The 20,403-nt window shown below is 40.9% G+C and overlaps 1 long non-coding RNA gene across 1 annotated transcript in view; it reads right to left on the reverse strand.

The window, feature by feature from the left end:
• Window positions 1–17,521, reverse strand: part of LOC132538640 (uncharacterized) — a 915,711-nt gene extending 898,190 nt beyond the window's left edge. Inside the window, exon 1 of the long non-coding RNA XR_009549998.1 lies at window positions 17,274–17,521. This is a non-coding gene — a long non-coding RNA (uncharacterized LOC132538640). The remainder of the gene's footprint in view (window positions 1–17,273) is intronic.
• Window positions 17,522–20,403: the final 2,882 nt, after the last annotated feature.

Here is a 20,403-nt window from a genome sequence, read left to right on the forward strand (position 1 = left end):
TCCCTAGATTCCTTAGATTTTAGAGTCACCCACCTGCACAAGTCAAAGAACCCTTTCACAACATCACAACAAAAACAGAAAAGAGGAGGGGGAGATGAAGGGAAATACAGTTGGTGGGAAAAGTGGGGGGGGGGGTGGAGAAAATAAGAGCTTAATGGATATTGTTGCAGTGAAGAGCAGGGAGGAATTAAAGGAAAGTAGGTTAGGAGGAGAAATAAGAGAACTGACTGAGCCAGGGACATGTGTTACCAGGAGGCCAGAAGGGACCAGTGGCAGCTGGAGTAGCTGTAAAGCTAAGCAAGTCCTTTCTGTAGAGTCTGGGCAGGGAAATGCTGGTGGTGAAAGCAGAGAACAAGGTGATTTTTTCCCCCTGCTGATGCATCTCTGGGATCCTGCCAAAGCTCTATTCAGCAGAACCTGAAAGTGAATAAACAGACTAATTTATTCAGAAGATGTATCCAGTCAGCTCTCTCTCCACAGAATGGTGTCAGCCCTGCCCAGGATACTAGATGGCTGTGAATTTGGATGAGAGGGTATTAGCCAGCATGTTCTTCTTTATCCCACGATACCTGAGCCTGGAAAGGCAGCCTTTGCTCCTTGCATGCAAATCATTCTATAAAAATGGGGCATCTAATGCACATGGGATGAGAGTACCCTAGAACAGCTAAGAATTAGATTTGACACAACCTCAGAAAACTCAAAAATTAAAAAAAGGAAGGAAGGAAGGAAGGAAGGAAGGAAGGAAGGAACTCATTTATTTACAATCCCCAAACAGGTATTTGCTATAGAACAACTATCCTCAATCTCCCCTGCCCCTCCCCCGGTATAATTAATAACTCTCCAAAAATCTTCTGTGAGTATTTCCTCAGCTGGGGCACCCAGAGACCTGACAGTAACTGTGCTCAGAATCCATGTTCTAACTGCAAAAAAAAAAAAAAAAAAAAAGCAAGAAAAAAAAAAAAAAAACACCTCAGAGATCATCTAATGAAATTCTTTCCTCAGAAGAGGAAAATTGCAGCCTGGAGGGATGAAAAATTCTGCTCAAGGTCACATGGCTAATTAGGAAAAGGAAAAGATCTTCAATTCTCAGGACAATGCTCTCTTCACAGCACACTGAAACACACACCTCCCTCAGCTATCACCCACTCTCCACCCCTGCACTTTCACTGTGTCCCTGGCCACTCGAGAACACATTGGGCAGCAGACTGCAAAAGCTGAAGGTGGTTTGAACTGGGAAGACAATTACTGTTTACTTGGTGAGAGGCTGGTGGGAATGGGGGCAGGGCCTTGTTCTGATGTTCAACAACGTGATCAGAAACTTGGGCTTCCCTCATCTCTTCAGGTATCTGCTGTGCCTCAGCCACTCACTTCATGATGACAAGATTTTCCAGGTGGCTGGAGAGATAGCTTAGCTGGTAAAACACATACTTTGTATGCAAGAGACCCTAAATTTGAACCCTAGCACTGCCTGTGAATGGAATAATACTCTGGATTCTCATTCTCTCTCTTAACATAAACACATTTGTTTTGGTTTGTGTTTGTTTTTCATGGAGACAGAGGCAGGGATAGAGAGTGAGAGAGCAAGTGAAGGAGACTACAGAGGGCTGGGCCGTGGCACACCTGGTTAAGTATACATGTTACCACGCTCAAGGACCCAGGTTCAAGCCCCTGCTCCCAACTTGCAGGGAGGAAGCTTCATGAGGGATGAGGCAGGTCTGCAGGTGTCTATCTTTCTCTCTCCCTCTCTGTCTCTCCCTTCCCTTTCAATTTCTATCTGTCTTATCAAATAAAATAAAAAGAAGAGAGGGGGAGGGAAAAAATGGCCACCAGGAGTTGTGGATTTGTAGTAGTGGCACTGAGTCCTGGAGATAACACTGGTGACAATAAAGAAATATAAAGAGAGAGAAAGAGAGAGAGACAGAGAGAGAAAGAGAGAGAGAGAGAGAGGAGATAAGAATGCTCAAGCTTCTTCAGTCAATCTTGGATGGAACTTGAAAAATTCATGTTAAGTGAAACAACTCAGAAACAGAAGGATGAATATGGGATGATCTCACTCTCAGGCAGAAGTTGAAAAACAAGATCAGAAGAGAAAACACAAGTAGAACCTGAACTGGAATTGGCGTGTTGCACCAAAGTAAAAGACTCGGGGGGGGGGGGGGTGGAGGGGTGGAGAATACAGGTCTAAAAAGGATGACAGAAGACCTAGTGGGGGTTGTATTGTTATATGGAAAACTGGGAAATGTTATGCATGTACAAACTATTGTATTTACTGTCAAATGTAAAACATTAATTCCGCAATAAAGAAATTTAAAAAAAAAGAATACTCAAGCTTCCTTCAAGTGATGCAGTTCAACAATTCTTTTTTTTTAAGATAATTTCTATTTTCTTTTTTTTGAAAATAATTATATTTTTTTGAAGTTTTTATTTATAAAAAGGAAACATTGACAAAACCAAAGGATAAGAGGGGTACAGCTTCGCACAATTCCCACCAGCAGACCTCCGTATACCATCCCCCCCACTGATAGCTTTCCTATTCTTTAACTCTCTGGAAGTATGGACCCAAGATCATTGTGGGATGATAATTTCTCTTTTCAAGCACCATAGTCATACCAGAGCCCAAGTAGAAATAAAAAGGATGAGCAGGAAAAGACTTTTGTTTTATTTTGTTTCAGAGGGGAAATATTTCCCTGATATAAGACTTCCCCTTACATCTCTTTGGCCAGAACTAGGTCACAGCAAACCACACAGGTATCTTGGCACAAAACACACATCTGGGAAAGAAAACATGATATTAATTGGTAAGTAAAACTGCAGCATGGTCTTGAACCAACCACAGCTCATTGCCACTATTAACAAAGGCAGGATTCTATAACAAGGAAGAAAGGAGTTGCAGCAGAGAGGTAGGTTAACTATGAATGTGTAACAAACCTCAGAAACCCAGCAGATTAAAGAGCAATCTTTCATTAGTTCTTAGGTATCTAGAGGCCGACCAATGCCAGTGTAGTTCAGTGGGATGGTTCTAACCACCTCTGCTAAATTTGTTCAAGTAATTGTGGATTACTGGGGTGTCTGAACAAACTGAGGTCTCAGCATAGTTCTCCCCCTCTCAAAACTCTGAGGAATGTCCTTCTCACGGTAATACTTGAGATATCAAAATGCAGAGTCATTAGAATTAGACTTAGGTCATTAGAACCTCCTGAGCTCTATGTTTTCAATAGGGTGGCTATCACTTCTGTCTCAGCCTATTGTCCGAAGATAACCATACCTTCAAACGAAGTCAGAGATGATGAGTAATACTGGTGGGAGGAACCATAAAAACACATGCAGAGAGACAGAAAAGAGAAGAATCGTGTCCTGTTGACCAGTCTGGTTCTAGGCACTATACGCCCCTTCTACTTCCTGGTCTACTTCCTTTGCTATAGATTCAATGTTTGTATCTCCCACACTCCATTCATTTGTTGCAAATGAACTCCCTTTCCAATGGTACTGAAGATGGGGCCTTTTGGAGGGGCTTGCATCTTCAGAATAGGATTAACGCCCCTATGAAAGAGCTCTTTTACTCTTTTATCACCTTCCAGCTTGTTAGTCTTCATTTCTTCCTCATCACGTACATTTGCAACCAGGGAAAAGTACTAAATGGTTATTTTTTACATGGTTGACCAGCCCTGCCTTCAAGTGTCAATCATGCAAATACATTCACTTCCTAAGTTTAATAGCACAGCTCCAAAAATCAGTGCTGTGGTTGAGTGCTTATAGTTTCAGGGGTTCTCAGTACATAACTATACCGAGGGCACTTTGTTTTACGTTGTTGTGTAGGATGCAGGACAAAGTCTACAAGTAATCATAAGATTCTGAGATACTCTTTCTTGTCAAATACATGAGTGAAATTCACCACCAGTTTCTTCTGAGGGTTAGCACTATTCTGAGACAGTGCATAGAAATTGGGGTGGGGAATAGGGAGATCGTTGAGAAAGACCCAACATTTATTTGTTTTTTGATGCACTAGGGTTTCATATCTGTGTCCATCACTCCCAGTGGTCTCTTCCCCTCACTTCCAATTCAAAACAGAGAGGGAGAGAGAAGAGACACACAGAGAGGAGAGATATCATAGGAGCTGCCATTCATGCGTGGTACTCCTATATGGTACCGACTCTACTGGTTGAGCTATCTCCTGGTGAAAAAGAGAGAGAAAGGGAAACTTTAAACTAAAATCTGTGGACTAGGGAGAAAATATAGTGGTTATACAAAAAGACTTTCATGCTTGAGGAACCAAAGGTCCCAGGTGCCATCCCCAACACTATCATAAACCAGAGCTGAGCAGAGCTCTGATAAAGAGAAAAATAAATAAAATAAAGTTTGACAGTTAATCCTAAAATGAATCACCTAGATTTTTTTAAAATAAGTTTTTTAAATTTTTCATCAGCTTTTAAGATGTTATTGAGGTAACATTGGTTTACAAAGCTGTAGATTTTAGGGATACACGTTTATACCTCTTCCTGATGTTACAACAAATGCCATGCCCACCACCAAAAACACCACTAATATACCATCAATGTTTACCGGGCCTCTGCCTCTCCTGGCATTAAGTAAACTCTATAAAAGTCACTTATGGATTAATACAGGCTGTGGTTATAGTATGAAAGTGAAGAATATGATCATTGTGTGCTGTACTAGTTTGCTCTGGCTGGCATAATGATTTACCACTAACTGAGTGACTTGCATCAACACAAGACTGGGTCTCCCAGCTCACTGTTCAACCCTCATAAGAAGGATCTCACTGGCTTTCAAGAATGTATGAAGGGTAGGGAGTCAGGCGGTGGCAGTGGGCTAAACACATGTGGCGCAAAGCACAGGGACCCGATCCCGGTTTGAGGCCCCGGCTCCCCACCTGCAGGGGAGTCGCTTCACAGGCGGTGAAGCAGGACTGCAGGTGTCTATCTTTCTCTTCCCCTCTCTGTCTTCCCCTCCTCTCTCCATTTCTCTCTGTCCTATCCAACAACATCCATCCAACGAACAACATCAACAATGGCAATAATAATAATAACCACAACGAGGCTACAACAACAAGGGCAACAAAAAGGGGGGGGGGGGACATGGCCTCCAGGAGCAGTGGATTCATGGTGCAGGCACCAAGCCCAGCAATAATCTTGGAGGGAAAAAAAAAAAGAATGTATGAGGTGGAAATCTCTTTGCTTGCCTTGTCCAGCACATATTCACTGATCCATGACCTCCCACTTCCATCTTCAAAACAGATCATGTCATCCCCGATTGTTTCATTCTACCACTCTTTCTGCCTTCTACTTCCGCCTTCTACACGCAAGGACCCTGTGGTCACAGTGGGTATGCCTGGATAACGTGATGCTGATGACATGCCCTCTCCTCACCCCCCCCTCCCCAAACCCCTTCAGGTAGGGACTGGGAACTCAAACCCAAGTGCTTGTGCATGGTGATGTGTACTCAACCAGGTGCATCACCATCCAGCCTCCTTAACTGATTTTTAAAAAGATGAAGGGCTAGTAAAATAGCTGACTAGGATAGTGCGGTGCTTTGCCATGTGCAAGACTCAGGCTCAAGCCCAGCCCCCACCACATTGAAGGAAGTCTCAGTGCTATGGTCTCTCTCTCTCTCTCTCTCTCTTTCTCTCTCTCTTTCCCTCTCCACTTCTATCAAAAGAGAAGGAGAAGAAGGAGAAGGAGAAAGAGAGAAATAAAGAAAGAGAAGGGAGAAAGAAAAATTGATTACTGAAGGGTCACTCCCTGATGGGCCCACTAACAACAGCCATGATAAAGCTTATTTATCAGTCAGTAGTATATAAGAGTTCTTTTTTTTCCACTAGAGACAGGGAGGCAGAAAGGTAAAGAGAAAGTGAAAGACTACAATACCAAAGCTTCCTGGGTATAAGAATTATTTATAGGAAAAAAAAAAGATGTATGGATGTCTCAATTCCATTCTCCCAACTATAAGTTATAAGATATTGGGTACAATACATCTTATTTTACTATAAACAGTATTTATTAATGTTCCAGAAACTTGTGACTATATTGTTTCACTTTATCCTTACAAACACCTGGAATATAAGCACTACTAGACCACAAATTTATAGATAAGTGAATGGGTTTTAACTGAAGTTCCAAGAACAGAAAATAGCATGCATATAAATGCATATGATCAGGAAGTGACAGAGTTTGAATTTCTGTTAAAGTCCAACTTACCCCAAAATAAATTCTTATGATATGAAAGAATAAGGGGGATGTCCCAGGATGGGAGAGACCTATGTGTGCCTCAAGTCTTTTACATATGCACAGACCTGCACTTCATGGACTACAAAATACTCAGGACTGTGGTAGGGTCTTCTCATAGGAACTATACAAACCTGACCTGTGTTTGAGGGTTTAGATTCACAGCCTTTTGGTCCCTAACTCAGATGAACATGTTTTTGAGCTCCAGAAGAGGTGGAGGAAGTGGAAGAAGACTTGACATCAGAGAAGTTCTTTGAACAAGCCCCCCATTAGGTTAGGACATGGCCTTTCCATAGTTCTGCTCTACCATGTTTCTGCTCTACTAGATCTAGCCCAACATGACCATCCTTCTGTCTCCTGTTTCCTTTGTGGCCTTAATAAATGCAATTTCCACATCGCTAGGTCAGATATTCCCTTTCTGAATCCTTTGGTTCTTTGAAACTTTAGGAAGTTTCCTTGCACATTCCATCTGGGGACTCTGAAGCTGTGATACACTTATAAAGAATTGTACCATGAGCGAGGTGTATGCTGTGTGCTCTGTCTTTATCTTGGCAGACAAACCTTGTGCCTTTGAGGAAATACTTCAGTCTTCCTTCTCCAAATAACCTAGAATTAGTCATTTCTTACCATTTAAGATAATATACTATTAAAACAATCTCCAAGGTGATTACAGAAATTATCCAGCTAGAACCACTATGATAACACATTATAGCGAGGTTACTTAGCAACTGAAGAATATAGGCACTCTTATAAATTAAGATGAAAACAGTGAGGAAACATATTTCATTCAAAATCAATTTTACAATGAGCCGTAAAAGCAACCAGAAAAATCACTGTAATGAATAAGGTAATGGCAACAAGATTAACTTTAATTACGTATTTAGACATCATGCCGAGCTCTTAAACAAGCATTAGTGGGGAGATGAACATCAGCCCCCTCTTCTGTGACAGTCCTGTCCCTGGGTGGGCCAGAGACTCAGCTCTGATGTAGGGCCCAGAGTGAAGTTTATGATTAGCCACCTACCTGAGCCTTCTTCCTGGCACCTTCGTCTGAGCTTCTATTTCTCAATCCCTTTCTTCCTACTAAAGTCACTACCACCACCCTGTATCACCACTAGTATAATGACCTCAATAGATCCCACATACCCCAAGTGCTGTAGAGTAGGATCTGTTGCTATTTTCACCTACACAGATAGTCAGGTAATTCTCTGAGTATAACCCCCATAGAGATGCTCTCAGTGCTGACCTGGATCAAAAAGAAAGAATCAGAGCAAGATATACTTAGCACATCTGACTGGCAATCAATACAAAATGCATGTTTCAGTGGTAGGGGGCCAGACCTCTTAAAAATGCAGGTATGCCCCATCAGCTGAGGCCCTATTCAGGGAGTCCTGAGATTCCCAAACAGACATGATGGGCCTAGACCTCAAATAAATCCCTCTCTCCATTGTTACAGTTCATCTCTATCAGGAACAACAAAATAGACCCCTTTGTAGGCCCCCAGAGGACCTCATCCTCAACTTGGATCAGCAATGGTAGAGAATGTTCCATCCTCCAAAGGGAGGATGGACAATATACTCTATGCTACACCTGAGGAAGATGGGTCAATATTGGGGCAGCTTGGAATGTTCCTACTCATGACCACAGAATGTGAGCTCAGATCTACAGGGATGCAGAGGTCACACAGGCTCCTAAGCTAATTATGGGCCCCAGACCAAATCAAATCAATGGGATTTACTGTCAACAATATTTATACCCCTTCCCCATATTAGGGAGCTACTCTCTTCCCTGATCCAGCTTTCTGTCCTTTTTCCAGCCATGACATCACCTTCCCAGACAATAACTTGGATCCACCTGCATATCAGATTTCAGACTAAGAGGGAAAAAAAAAACGAGTATAGCTACAGGCCCTTTGAAATATAACTAAAATATGCCTACTAGCTATCTCCAAAATGGAGGACCCTCCCCCCAACACTTCATCTGCACTATTCCAGCCTTTAGGTCCATGATTGCTCAACAATTTGTTTGGCTTTGTATGTTAACTCTCTTTTCAGCCACCAGTTTCCAAATGCTAGCATGATGCCGACCAGGCTTCCCTGAACAGATGACCCCTCCAATGTGTCCTGGAGCTCCACTTTCCCAGAGCCCCAACCTACTAGGGAAAGAGAGAGGCAGGCTGGGAGTATGGATCAACCAGTCAATGCCTATGTTCAGCTGGGAAGCAATTACAGAAGCCAGACCTTCCACCATCTACATCCCACAATGACCCTGGGTCCATACTCCCAGAGTGATAAACAATAGGAAAGCTATCAGGGGAGGGGATGGGATACAGAGTTCTGGTGGTGGGAACTGTGTGGAGTTGTACCCCTTTTGTCCTATGGTTTTGTTAATGTCTCATTTTTTAAAATAAATTTTAAAAAATTTAAAAATGCAGATGTGCTACTCTGATTCCCCACAACCTTGCCCCACTAAGGGAAAGAGAGAGACTGGGTGGGAGCATGGATCGATCTGTCAACACCCGTGTTCAGCGGGGAAGCAATTACAGAAGCCAGACCTTCCACCTTCTGCATCCTACAATGACCTTGGGTCCATACTCCCAAAAGGTTAGAGAATCGGAAAGCTATCAGGGGAGGGGATGGGTGGGATACAGAGTTCTGGTGGTAGGAATTGTGTGGAGTTGTACCCCTCTTATCCTATGGTTTTTGTCAATGTTTCCTTTTTATAAATAAAATAAAATAAAATTCAGGTGTGCCAACTTGACTATGTGTGAGTATAACTGATTAGAAACATGCTGGGGGGTGTTGATAGCATAATTGTCATGCAAAAATTCTCTCATGACTAAGGTTCCAAAGTCCCAAGTTCAATCCCCTACACCACCATAAACCAGAGTTGAGCAGTGCTCTGATAAAAACAAAACAAACCTACTCTGGACCAGTAGTATTATAAAAATGCATACTTGGTATTTTTTTTTCTAGTTCTCTCAATAGCCTTCTAAAGCAAGAATTTTTTAAACTACTAGTAATTTTTCTTTAGTTTTGAAATAATTGGGTTCTCAGAAACTTACAGAGAAATATACAGGAAAATTATAATTATCTGTTCCCCATCTCGGCTCATTCATGATAACATCTTACATAATTTCAGTACAATATCTAAATCAGGAAATTGGTGTTGCTACAAGCCATAGGCCTTAGCCAGATTTCACCAGTTACCTTTGTACTGGTAGTAACCCCAAAACTTCGGTACCCCAAATTCCACTGTGGGCCACCAATTAGAACAGAGCCTTAGACAAGTCAGTGTTAGAAAGCATTATGACATGAGGACACCTGACAGTGATGTCATTGTATTGTTTACATACTATCTATATGCTGTTGAGTGGGTACATTACTACTCATGGGTAAAATTCAAAGGATATAAAAACACCAATTTGAAGGGACATACACACCCCTACATTTATAGCTGCATTAGGCCCAATGACCAAGGTATAGAAGCAACAAAAATATCCATCAGCAGATGACTAGATAAAGAAGTTTTGGGATAGTGGTCCGGGAGGTGGCGCAGTAGATAAAGCACTGGACTCTCAAGCAGGAGGTCCTGAGTTCAATCCCCAGCAGAATATGTACCAGAGTGATGTCTGGTTCTTTCTCTCTCTCCTCCTATCTTTCTCATTAATAAAAATAAATAAAATATTTTTTTAAAAAGAAGTTTTGGTATATAGACTCATGGAAATACTACTCTGCAACTAAAAATGATTGTGTCCTTTGGAGCAAAATAGATGAAACTGAAAGTGACTATGTTTAGTGAAATAAGAAACTAAAGACAACTATGGAGTGGTTTCACTTGTACATGGGAAATAATTAAAGAATACAAATTTGCAAAAGAAAAAAAAGAGGGGGCAAGAAGCAACCAATTTGGTCTCTCAGACTTTGTAAAAATGGTTATGAGGAAGCACAGCACTATGATTTTGTAAACTATTATCAAATCACTAATAGAAAGGGCAAAAATAAAGAAAGAACCAAGTCACTGCATCTTGTACCACCCACCACAAAAATAAAAAGCATACTATTTGGTGGTCTTCTTTTGTTTGGGAAGATATATATAGTATCTGCTATAGTTCATTTACTAAGAGACATGTAGATGGCATTTTGAGTGCAGTAGAAATTTTTTTAAAAGGATTTTGTGGGAGTTGGGCAGTAGCACAGCAGGTTAAGTGCACATGGCACAAAGCACAAGGACCAGCATAAAGATCCCGGTTTGAGTCCCTGGCTCCCCACCTGCAGTGGGGTTGCTTCACAGGTGGTGAAGCAGGTCTGTAGGTGTCTCTTTCTCTCCCCCTCTCTGTCTTCCCCTCCTCTCTCCATTTCTCTCTGCCCTATCCAACAACAATAACAGCAGTGACAACAATAATAATAACTACAACAACAATAAAACAATAAGGACAACAAAAGGGAAAATAAATATATATTTAAAATTTAAAAAAAAAAAAGATTTTGTGGCATATATACACTATTGTGTTGTTATTTAAATCCATCACCAACACATCCCAATGGTGCATGAAGTCACAATGAAATCCCATTAGTGTGCCTGGCAAATCCCAATGTTCTCATCTGATGACAACTATCCTTCATTTTAAAAGCAGTCTTGGCTGGCTGCTGACCCCAGAAGCAGCTTTACACCTCCGTAAGGGATATCAAATTGTGCAACTCAACTCAGCTATCCAACATGTATTAAGTAATCCTTACAAACTAAAACTGTCAAACATCAAATTGGACCTGCAGAGCAATATTTCATTATCCACTGCAAGAAGTATATATGAAATCAGGATCAAGCATGTCCAGAAATTTCAGGCAAATGGAGCCAGTACTCATGCTAACTCCCATGACTTTGTGCTCCTTGAATGCAGTAGGAGGGAGGTGGTGGGTAAGCCATTAGACTGGATTATCAGGAGATAAAGTCCAGGCGTCCTCTACAGATGAGTCAGCATGCTGTGCACCAGTCAGAAGTGGATGCCCACAGCACTGCCTCATACACGGGGTTTGCTCTGAAAGATGAAGAAAATCATCTTGGTGGGCAGCACTTCAAATGATAGAGCTGGTACCCCACTGAAAATCTATAGTGAATCATAAACAATGGTTTGGCTGCTTGTTCAAAGACTGAGAAAATTGATGACAAGGAAGTCTGAGAGAGAGAGGTGTGGGCAGACCTTTCAGAACAAGCAGGGAGCATGGAGATATCTGTGGCCCACGTACATATCTGCCAGAGACAGCTCTGGTTGAGGAGGTTCTCAATAATCAAAAGAATTTTGACTAAAAAAAAAAAATTTATTGGAAAAGAAAATTCATTCTTTATATACCAGCCAACCATCCTAATGCTTGTCCAGAGAGGCCATGTAATGTTATTCCCTTCTGCAAGTCTAATCTGGACACCGCCACTCCTGACTACCTAACCTGCCAAAAATAGAGGTTAGCACTGAACCCCCAACATGGTAACAGCCCCAAGAGCAAAGAACCAGTGACATGGAAGAGGAAGAGCTCGAAGGGATAGGGGCCAGGCGGTGCCACACCTGGTTAAGTGCACGTGTTACAGTGTGCAATGACCCCAGTTCAAGCCCCTGATCCCAAGCTGCAGGGGGAAAGCTTTAAGAGTGGTGAATCAGTGCTACAGGTGTCTCTCTGTCTCTCTCTGCTCTGTCACTCTCTTCCCTCTCAACTTCTGGCTGTCTCTAATAAATAAATAAATAAATTTATTTTAGAAAAATTGTAAAAGAGAGATGGGGAGGGAGGGAGGGAGAGATATCAGAGGAATGGCTTTGCCTCCACCCAATTATTATTATTATTATTTCTTTATTGGGGAATTAATGTCTTACAGTTGACAGTAATAGTTTATACATGCGTAACATTTCTCAGTTTTCCACACAACAATACAACCCCACTAAGTTCACTGCCATCTTATTCCAGGACCTGAATTTTCCTCTTCCCACCCCCACACCAACTCCAGTCCAAGTTCTGCTTAATGTTTTCTTTCTTTCTTTTACTTTTTTAAAAAATTTCTTTAAAAATTAATGTTTTACATTTGACAGTAAATACAATAGTTTGTACATGCATAACATTTCCCAGTTTTCCATATAACAATACAACCCCCACTAGGTCCTCTGTCATTCTTTTTGGACCTGTACTCTCCCCCACCCCCAACCCAGAGTCTTGTACTTTGATGTAATACGACAACTCCGGTTCAGGTTCTACTTGTGTTTTCTCTTCTGATCTTGTTTCTCAACTTCTGCCTGAGAGTGAGAGCATCCCATATTCATCCTTCTGTTTCTGACTTATTTCACTTAACATGATTTCTTCAAGCTCCATCCAAGATGAGCTGAAAATGGCAAAATCACCATTTTTAGTAGTTGAGTTGTATTCCGTTGTTTACATATACCACAACTTATTCAGCCACTCATCTATTGTTGGACACCTGGGTTGCTTCCAGGTTTTGGCTATTATAAATTGCACTGCTATGAACATAGGTATACACAAGTCTTTTTGGATAGGTATGTTTGGTTCCTTAGGATATATCCCCAGGAGAGGAATTGCAGGGTCATAGGGTAGGTCCATTTCTAGCCTTCTGAGATTTCTCCAGACTGCTCTCTACAGGGGTTGAACAAGTTGACATTCCCACCAGCAGTGCAGGGGGTTTCTTTTGTCCCCACAACCTCTCCAGCATTTGTTGCTGCTACATTTTCTGGTGTATAAAATTCACAGGAGTGAAATGTTATCTCATTATTGTCTTTATTTGCATTTATCTATCAATGACTTATTTTGTTGTTGTTGTAGTTATTATTGTTGTTGTTAATGATGTCATCGTTGTTGGATAGGACAAAGAGAAATGGAGAGAGAAGGGGAAGACAGAGAGGGGGAGAAACAGATAGACACCTGCTGACCTGCTTCACCACTTGTGAAGTGACCCCCCTGCAGTTGGGGAGCCAGGGGCTTGAACCAGGATCCTCAAACCCGTCTTTGAGCTTTGCACCATGTGCGCTTAACCTGCTGCGCTACTGCCTGACTCTTGGAGCATTTTTTCATGTTTATCAGCCTTTTGGATCTCTTCTGCGGTGAATATTCTGTCCATGTCCTCTCCACATTTTTGGATGGGGTCATTTGTTTTCTTGTTGTTGATTTTGTCAAGCTCTCTACATATTTTGGTTAATTAGCCTCTTGTTTGATGTAAAGATCTTCTCCCATTCTGTGAAGGGTCTCTTTGTTTGGGTAGTGGTTTCTTTTGCTGTGCAAAGCTTTTTAATTTGATGTAGTCCCATTGGTTTACTTTTGTTTATTTGTCTACACTTTTTCAACACTTCTGTTGGTACCTTATTCCTAGACATACTATCAGTTATCTATTCTTTTATTATTAGTGATTTAATATTGATTAACAATATAGTAAGATAACAGGGGTACAAATCCATGCAGTTCCCACCAGCAGAGTTCTGTGTCCCATCTCCTCCATTGGATGCTTCCCTAGTCTTTACCCCTTTGGGAGTATATATTTTATACAGTGAAATGTAGACATATTTCAGACCAAGTATTTTCATGACCTCTTGTCTCTACAATCTACAAAGCTCATCAAAAGCATTGTCTCTATGACTGTTTTTCAAAGAAATTATAGTTTTCTCTTTAATATTTATTTTAAACAAAAAGAAGTCAAAATTGTCAAAGTCATTTATAGAAAGTTCAATGTCATTGTAGAACTCAAATGTTGATCTACAAAGTCATTCTTCAAAAAAGTCAAGGTAAACTGTTACATAAAGTGAACAACAAAGAGAGAAGGCATGTTCTACCATATGAAGTAGCTTTTGTACTCATCAGAATCATTTTTGCTTAGTGGATTACAAAAATACTAAATCATAAAACAACTGTGACAATGTATAAATATTTGTAAATTTTAACAACTGCAGCTTCTGTATTGATTTCAATATTTCAGCTTTGTTTGTATAAAATAATAAATTATTTATGTACCACAGTTGGTCATAAATGTATCTAAGCCCCACAAGACTCCTAATTTAGTTTTTGTTTTTTTTTTCTTTAAAAAATGTCTTATTTAAAATATTAGCCATTATCACTTCAAGGATAATTTTCTCTAATGTTAGACTTGCATCTGTTTCATAATAGCATTTATAATGATGTTCCTTTCAACATAATAGACTTCTGAGTGATTCATTTAGATTCTATGAGGCAAATGAATAAATACAAGCACTAACTTCTATTTAAAGGTTGTGATGACACTGATACAAAGTTATCTTTATTTAACATTTTTAAAGTTCTTCCAAAAAAGAAATGAAGATATAAATTTCTATAATTTGAACTTTAATTAAGTAAGAAAATTTAGGGTTGGAAATTGGCAAAATTTTTAAATTTTATTACTTAATATGGTGCCAGCTGAATAAAACCAGTGCCTGATGCATGTGCACTACCACTGGGCAGCACCCTGGGTCCAATTTTGTTTTATTTTTTATTTTTTAAATATTTATTTACTTATTAATGAGAGAGAGAGACAGATGAGAGAGAGAGATAAGAGAACTAGAGCATCACTCTGGCACATGTGATGCCAGGGATTGAACTCAAGACCTCATGCTTGAAAGTCCAATGCTTTAATCTACTATACCACCTTCTGGGCCACTTTTTTCATTTTTACTTTAAAGATAAAGTGAGTGACAGATAGGAGACACACACAGCACTATCCCTCTACTATGGAGCCATCCAAGGTGCACCCATGTGCTGAAGCAGGGTCAAGCACACAATGGGATGAATTATCCCCCAACTCACCAAGTGATTTCCAATAAGAGTTAACTCATCTAAATGAAAATTCGTGTTGACAGAGTGGTCTATAAAAGCATCTTCAGCATCCTACAGCATGAGCTTCTAAAAACACTTCTCTTTGAAACAGGCGCTGATGCTTCTTTATGAGATTGTGTTACAATGGATCCCTTGGTAGGTGATTAATACTGAAAGCATTTTGGAACAAGCTATCCCTGGGTCATCAACTTTCTTAAGAAGTAGATTTTTTTTTCTTAAGAGGCATTTACTTATTATGGAAGAGAGAGAATGAGAGAGGAAAAGAGAAAGGACCAGAGCAGTGCTTGGTTCTGGTATCAGATGGTGCCAGGATTGAATTTATGGTTTCTTGGGCTTCAGACCTGGCCTCTTGGTCATTACTTCATTTTCTATTAAACATAAACTGCCATTTGTGTAGATTGTTCCAGCAAGAAAGTTTATCAACTACAGAGAGTTATAGTCTTTAACCATGCAACAAATGATCAAGCAAGAAGTTTGACACTAGTTTCTAAATCCTCAGCACAGTGCAGCCTCTCCTTCCCAAACACATGTATAGATACATGTCCCATAATTTCCCAGTGACCACACTGACTGAGAGTCCAGTGACTACACAAGCCTGGCAGGCCATAGCACAGGTCACCGTTCTAGTCAACTGTCCAGTACATCTAGTGCCTAGTGAGGGCAGCAGCAGTGACGGCATCACCCACACCATCAGAAATTGGATGGAGTTAGCTGTTCCTGGTTGACGGAGTCTGAGCACAAACTTTTATCAGCAAACACCCTGGATACTGTCCTTTAGAGAACTGTTAGTGAGACTGAATCACGTAATGGATGGTAGCTTGGTTGTTTTCCAGACTCATCACATGTTAAAATAAGAACTCTGCTAGTTGGGAGTGGGAAATATCACAGTGGTTTACACAGCCGAATTTCATGCCTGAGGTTCTGAGCTCTGCAGTTCAGCCCTCGGCACCACCATAAGCCAGAACTGAGCAATGGTCTAGGAAAATAATGACATTAACAAAGTAAACATACAAATAAGAACTCTGGGCCAGGGATGTAACTAAGTGGTAGAGCACATGTTTCACATGTACAAGGTCCTGGGTTCTATCCCCAGCACCACAAAAAAACACAAATAAACAACACTATAGGAACTCTGTTCTCATTGTGTTTGCATGACTTTTAGAAGAGAGTATTATAGAAAATGTAAGTGCAGGGGCTGGGCAGTGGCACATGTAGAAGAGAAGGCACATATTACCATGCACAAGGACCCTGGTCAAGCTCCCCACCTGCAGGGGGAAGATTCACAGATGGTGAAGCAGTGCTGCAAATCAATCTCTCTCGCTCTCTGCCTCTCTCCCTCTTCACTCTCAGTTTCTTTCTGTCATATTAAAATAAGGAGGAGGAAGAAGAATAGGGTATAGAGTAGACATCTACCATGTCCATCTGGCTTATTTTAATGGAGTTACTTACAGTGATAATTTGTATAAAGATGAGAAACCAAGAACAAGCCATAAGTTAGCAGCACAACCATCAATAGGGGTTGTTCCAGGAAAGCCATGCTCATTACCCTGTCAGTGGTGAGCTTGGTATTTGAAGCACTTCTGGTCACCACCCAGGTCCCTCTGTCAACAGTGGGAACATATTGGGGCCCTGCCGCGCTGCGAACAGCCCTGTTTACGAAGTCTTGTTGCTAAAACTAAAAAGCTAGCCTGAGTCTGAGCAAGCTAACTAGGAGTTCTAGAAAACGTGGTGAGAAAATTAAGAATACCACCCACATAAAACAAAATTGGACCCAGGGTACTGCTCAGAGGTAGTGCACATGCATCAGGCACTGGTTTTATTCAGCTGGCACCATATTAAGTAACAAAATTTTAAAAAATTGTTAATTTCCAACCCTAAATTTTATTACTTAATGAAAGTTCAAATTATAGAAATTTATATCTTCATCTCTTTATTGGAAGAACTTTTAAAATGTTAAATAAAGATAATTTTGTGTCAGTGTCATCACAACCTTTAAATAGAAGTTAGTGCTTGTATTTATTCATTTGCCTCATAGAATCTAAATGAATCACTCAGAAGTCTGTTGTTGTTTTCGCCGGGCTGGCTTCATGGGTGGGTAACAGACGACCCGGGACTCATGGCTGGGTTGTACGCAGTATCTCTTTATTCATGCAGGACGCAGTGCAATCTATACCAAGCTAGACTAAACTAACACAACGACCAACTACCAACTAACTAAAACGAACAATGTTGTTCTTATATACTTTCCAAGTAGGGTGTAAACAAGATGTGATGTAGAGAGGGTGGAGAGAAAAGTGACTGGTTAAAATCAGGGTGTGACAAGGAGAGGGGGCGGAGCAGGCGAGAATTCTATCACTGAACCACTAATGCCCTGGAGGGAGTGTGGTGCTTTATGTAAATGTAAAAGTGATTTATGTAAATAGACCGCTTTCAATGGGATCAAACCATGTAAATGACCGCTTTGAATGGGATCAAACTAATCCCTATACAGGCATATGGTGCTTGGTTAAGCAGAAGCCAGGGGGAGCTGGCATACTACCCAACAGTCTGTTATGCTGAAAGGAACATCATTATAAATGCTATTATGAAGCAGAGAGAGAAAGAGATGAGAGAACCAGAGCATCACTCTGGCACATGTGATGCCAGGGATTGAACTCAAGACCTCATGCTTGAAAGTCCAATGCTTTAATCTACTATACCACCTTCAGGGCCTACAATATGCACACATACAGGACAACTAACTTGGTTTCTTCAACTTGCTACTCGCCTGAAAACTAAGTAAGAGTTGAGATAGAAGGAGCTGTGTGTTTCTAGGGGACACGTTATTTCACCACTATGTGATTCTGAAATGGAGCATTTTCTTTCACAGCATAGTACCACCATCACACCTATGAAGGTCTTTGAACATCTTGATTGTTTTAAATTGGGTCTTTTTTTATTTCTTAGAGATTTATTTGATTTATTTCATCTGAAGGTTTCAAATGAAACACAGAGAGAGAGAAATTTTAGAGAGGGAAAGAGAAAAGCCAGAGCACCACTCTGGTACATGCCATGCTGGGTATTGAGCCAGGACACTCAGACGTGCAATTCCAGTGCTCTGCCATTTGAACCATTTCCCCAGCAGTGCAGATGGATTTTGTATTTTTGGTTGTTCATCTCAGCATCTGAACAGGTCCGGACACCAGAGCTAACATGCCTCTCTGCTGGGATAGCCTGAGGGTGCTTCTTCCTGAGCTAGTGCTCTCTGGGTTGGAGAGAACTCAACTGGAGCTGATCTAGGCTGCTGCGTGGGAGAGGGATCAGGAACTCGTGTCGCACTAACTTCGCAGGAGATACACTCTGGAACTCTCGGAGCCGGAAAGCAATTTCCAAGTGTCTTTAATCAGAAGAGCAGCTGTTTTTATACTCTCCAAGTAGGGTGGAAACAGGATGTGACATAGAGAGGGTGGAGTGAAAAGTGACTGGTGGAAGATCAGGGTGTGACAAGGAGAGGATCAGGGTGTGACAAGGAGAGGGGGTGGAGCAGGTGAGAATTCTACCACTAAACCACCAATGCCCTGGAGGGAGTGTGGTGCTTTATGTAAATGTAAAAGTGATTTATGTAAATAGACCAAAGCTTTGAATGGGAACAAATCAATCCCTATATAGGCATATGGTCAAGCAGAAGCCAGGGGGAGCTGGCATACTACCCAACTCCTCTCAAGTCTATTTTGCTCATGAACAGTTCCTCTTAACCCAACTTTCATTTCATTTTCAGGCAAATCGCCAGTATGGTGGGGACCTGGGTTATACACAACAAAACAGGTGGCACTATCCAGGCAAGATACCTTACTGGCCCTCAGTGAATATTTTTATAATAGATGAATAAATGAAAGTTGCATATGTTTTTCATTCTAGAGCATCTGGGATTAGATATATTCCTCAAACATCTGTCCCCAGTTAACGTTAATTTAAAATTAATTGCTAAAATTCTGGGGGTGGGAAATGGATTAATGACTAAAGGTGTGTGGCTTATAGTATTTGAGGACCTGACTTCAAAGCTCAACACCAGGGGACGCTCCATGGATGGTGGAGCAGTGTTTTGGTATTGTTCCCTTCTTTTTTTTCTTTCTCTATCTTGACCTCTCTCTCCAAATAAATAAGTAAGTTTATCAGAATCCAGTTGGAAAAATCTCTCTCCACATAGTGTCCCCAATCTATTGAGATGCATTTTATCATTTAGTGGAATCCTGCCCACTTCTACTACACACCCACTATTAAGAACCAAAGTTCAGAAAACTGCAGTTGACCACTGAACAATACACGTGCTCAAGCCTCCAATCTTCTACCTCATAACCTCCCATGCACTGTGCAACTGGCAATTCACACATAATAAATTTTGACTCCCCAAAACTGTTAATGGCCTGCCATTGAGCCAATAGCAGAAACAGTAGGTTAACATGTTTTGTGTGCCATATGTAATACCGAGGGTATTCTTAGAATAGAACAGGCTAGAGAAATAATATGAAGAAAATGGTAAGAAAAATACATTTTCAGGGGCCTAGCAGTGGTGCTCCTGGTTAAGTGCACACAGTCCAGAGCACAAGGACCAAGGTTCAAGCCCCAGTGTCCGGTTGCGGGGGAAGCTTCACAAGTGGTAAAGCAGTACTGCAGGCCTCTCACTGTCTTTTTCCTTCTCTATCCTCCTTCCCTCTAAATTTCTCTTTGTCCTATCAAATAAATAAAGTTTAAAAAGAGGTTTTTAAAAATATATAGCATACAAAAGTTGAAAAAAGAAAAATACATTTTCAGTACTTCACTGTCTATATTGATACAGAAATTTACATCATTTTCTTCCTAGAGAATCTGCATAGACATGAACTCTTGAAGTTCAAACCTATGTTATCCCATAGACTATATTACTAGTTATGTAACCTTGATCAGTTTACTTAATTTCTCTGTGTTGAGGAGTTATAAAAATAATACTAATTTCTCCCTCCCCTTTTTTTCTTCTTCCTCCTCCTCCTCCTTTTTTCCTAAATAGCAACAGAAGCAGAGAGAATGAAAACAACAAGAACACCAAAGCTTCCTTCAATGTGGTGGCAGTCAGGCTTGAACCAGGGTCACACAGACATGGCAAAACAGTGCACTATCCAAGTAAAACATTTTCCAACCCCCAGATAAGACAAATATCTACTACAAAGAAAGTCAAGAGCCGTGCCTGACCACTATCACATCATTGCACAATGACTTGTTTTCCTGTCTCACTGGCATTGATAATTTTTAATGGCAAAGAGGTGCTGAGATAGCAGGGGGGAAGAAGACTCAAACTCAGAATATAAATGTAACCT

This window comes from Erinaceus europaeus, chromosome 5, assembly GCF_950295315.1.
Source record: "Erinaceus europaeus chromosome 5, mEriEur2.1, whole genome shotgun sequence".
Classification (NCBI taxonomy): domain Eukaryota; kingdom Metazoa; phylum Chordata; class Mammalia; order Eulipotyphla; family Erinaceidae; genus Erinaceus; species Erinaceus europaeus.